This window comes from Macaca nemestrina, chromosome 1, assembly GCF_043159975.1.
Source record: "Macaca nemestrina isolate mMacNem1 chromosome 1, mMacNem.hap1, whole genome shotgun sequence".
NCBI classification, from domain to species: domain Eukaryota; kingdom Metazoa; phylum Chordata; class Mammalia; order Primates; family Cercopithecidae; genus Macaca; species Macaca nemestrina.
Window position 1 is genome coordinate 39,036,007 of NC_092125.1, and position 3,889 is coordinate 39,039,895.

The following is a 3,889-nucleotide window of genomic DNA, read 5'->3' on the forward strand; positions in this document are numbered from 1 at the left end:
CAGGAGTTCGAGACCAGCCTGGCCAACATGGCGAAACCCCATCTCTACTAAAAATACAAAAATTAGCTGGGAGTGGTGGTGTGCGTCTATAATCCCAGCTGCTCGGGATGCTGAGGCAGGAGAATCGCTTGAACACAGGAGGTGAAGGTTGCAGTGAACCGAGATTGTGCCACTGCACTCCAGCCTGGGCAATGCAGTGAGACTCTGTCTCAAAAAAGAAAAACAAACAAACAAAACAACAAAACAAAAAAAAAGGGGGGGGAGAAGGGATAGATTCAGAAAGATTCATCACATTAGCAGGGATTGATTAATCCGTGTTTCTATGACCTCAGCATCTTAAGGGAACAGTGCAGGGATGGAGTTTTGATGGGGCAGAAGAACCTTTACCGATTCTACTCTCTGGTAGATGATGATCGTACTCATGAGGCTCTCAGATAAAGAATTACAGTTATGCTGTTAATGAGTAGGTTACATATAACTCCCCAAGTTACCTTTAAGAAAAAAAAAGAGATGGAGGTCTCCTTTTGTGATCAGGACTGGAGTGCAATAGCGCGATCATAGCCAACTGTAACCTCCAACTCCAGAGCTCAAGGGATCCTTCTGCATTAACCTCCCAAGTATCAAATTGCTTTTTGAATGCATAGTCATGATTTTTAATTTCAGTCATGTATTTTATTTCTTTAATTTGGGGTGGCAGGCTTTGGGTTTAGAGAGTAGCATTAATCATCCTCTTCTGTTCCTGGAGTATAATTATCATCATTCTTTGCAAAGTCATTTTCTTGTATTATTATTTTATTTTTTCTTCATTATTCAGGTCCTTATTCCTATCTCCCTAACCAGCACTGGAGTGCTCCATCTGTGACCTTGAGTATGCATATGTCTGTGAGGAATAGTGCATTTTCTACATATGGCATTTGATAAAATTATGCAGAATTTAAAACATTTACAAGAAAGGAAGGCCTGATGCATCTCTATGTATCTATCACTCAGCTGCAACAATTATCAACTCGTGGCTAATTTCTTTTTCCTGAATATTGTTTTCCTACTCTTCTCCAGCTTTTTAAAGCAAATCCCAGATATAATATCATTTGATCTATAAATATTCAGTATGTATTTCTAAAAGATAAAAACTCTTCCTTTTGAAAACTTTGCATCAGGAACCAAAGGAGGCCCAACACATTACAATTCGTTAGTATATTTCTTAAATCTCTTTTAGCCTATAGGTTCCCATTCTATTCCTTTTGGTTCTTTGACAGTTTTTTATTCTTGAAGAAACTCAGTCATTTGTCTAGTTGTTTCTAACAATTGTTTTGTTCATTGCATCCTTGTGATAGTGCCTGACACATTCCTCTGTCTCCTCTGTAAATTAGAAGTTAGATCTGGAGGTTTGACCAGATTCAGGTTCAATGTAGGGGAGGCCAGACTACGTCATAGGTGGAACCAAGTCCTTCCATCAGAGGGGATGTCACGGCTAGTTGTCTTGTGATGTGAGTAGCCCTTGATGATCATTCTTTATATTTAATTCATTAGAAAATGCAAAATGGGCATAACCTAGTTTTATCATGTCTATTTTTGTTTGTTAGCTGAAATACTACTGAAAGGAAACTTGTCTTCATCAACTTTCCCTCATCAGTTTGTGTAGGAAATAAATGCTTGACTCTGTCTTTTTATTAACAGTTTTTAAAAGAATGAGTTGATTTCCGAGGGTAATCAATGAAGTTTTTAAAAAAAGTATTATAGTGAATTCATAGATTTAAACTAATTTAATGTGTTTCAATCAACTGTAGTTACTTTACTTCATGGTTCTCAAATTGCCCCTTCCTTGGCTAGCAGGAAACTATCCAAGTTGGCTTCTGAGTTCTTTGACATGACTATAGAAGTCTTATTTTCTGAGAAGTTTGCTAGATATTGTTAAATTCTTATCCCCAGGAGGTTATATCATTTTGCCTTCCCACAAGATTTGCCAGCAGAATGTGATTTTGAAATTAGAGTTTTACTAATGTAACTGGTGAGAGATGATATCTCAGTGTAGTTTTAATTTGCTTTTCTCTTATTATGATTCAGGATGAACATCTTTTCATATTGTTAGGAGCCATTTGCATTTTTTCCTATGAACTCTCAGTTCATGTCTTTATTATATATTACATTTTATTATACATTATTTATTAAATGAAAATGTTTTGGCCTCTTCTCTATTTTTAGAAGGTCTTCATATATTAAGAATAGTAACCCTTTGTTTATGAATAAATTGCAAACAGTTTTTCCTATTTTGTCATTTGTCTTTTTTCTTTATGGTTTTTTTTTGCCATGCAAAAGTTAAAAAATTTGTGTAATAAAATTTATCAATTTTTAAAATTGCTTCTGGGTTTGAGTCATAGGAAGGTTTTTCCTACTCCAAGGTTATAGAGGAATTCGCCCATGTTTTTTTCAAATACTTGTATGGTTTCATTTTTAATATTTAAATCTCAGATGCATTTGGAATTCATTCTGGAATACAGGTTAACCCATTTATGCCTAATGTTCCATTATTGGAACACTAAGCATGGGGGAGTTATTCATATCCTACTGCTCAAGGTCATCGCCAGGGTCTGCTTTTTCACTCATGCAAAAATTCAAAAAATTGCAACTTCTGGCATAGTAATGAATCTGATCTTATCTTTTTCCATGTGGTTATACAGTTATACTACTTACCAGAAAGTCTACAATTCCTCTGGTACTTTGAGATGCTGTATTTAGCATATATTAAATGTTCGTACACAGTGGGGTCATTTTCCAGATTTTATTTTCTGTTCATGTGACAATCCCAATGAATTTTAATTATGGAGGCTTATGGTAGGGTTGAATTCTAACAGGACTACTCTTCCCCTCTCCCTCACCTCAAACCATTGTTCTTAATTTTTAGATTTTTCCTGGTGATTCTTGCTTGTTTGTTTTTACAAATGATTGTTTTTGTTTTGTTTGTTTTGTTTTGTTTTTTGAGAGTTTTGCTCATGTCGCCCAGGCAGACGTGCAGTGGTGCAATCTCAGCTCACTGCAACCTCCGCCTCCCGGGTTCAAGCGATTCTCCTGCCTCAGCCTCCTGAGTAGCTGGGATTACAGGTGCCTGCCACCATGCCAGGCTAATTTTTTTTTTTTTTTGTATTTTTAGTAGAGACGGGATTTCGTCATGTTGCCCAGGCTGATCTTGAACTCTTGAGCTCAAGTGATCTGCCTGCCTCAGCCTCCCAAAGTGCTGGGATTACAGGTGTGAGCCACAGCACCAGGCCACAAATGAACTTTATATTACACTTGTCTAACACAAGATAAAAAATATTCGATGATAGTTTTTATTGAGATTGCATTACACTTAGAAGATACAAAAAAATGGAATCTTTAGGATGGTAAGTCTTCCAGTTGAAAAACATGGTATCTCATTTCATTTATTCAAGTCTACTTTTGTTTCTTCCAGGTTGTTTTGTAGTTTTCCTCATATAAGGTTTGGCCTAGGTATTTTATTTTTGCTATAGTAAAATAAGGTTTTCTCTTTCATTAGACTTTGAATTGGGTTTCTCTGTGTATAATAATTTTAATTCTTGCTACTTTACTAAGTTTTCTTATAATTTTGGTAGTTTTTCTATTGACTCTTTGTAATTTTTAAGATTATATTATATGTAAATAGACTTTACCTCTGTCATTTCAATTCTTATTCCTCTAGATTCTTTCTCTTGTCCAATTGCATTAGTTTAAACACAATGTTAAATAGAGGAAGAGACAGTGTTTGTCTTGTCTTGTTCCTGAATTTTGTAGAAACACCTTTGGTTGTTTCCATTTGATAAGATGCTGGATTTGGGTTTTTGTCTGTTGGTTTCTTTTGTTTGTCTGTAATTCCTTACTTTATCTCCCTTTTCTT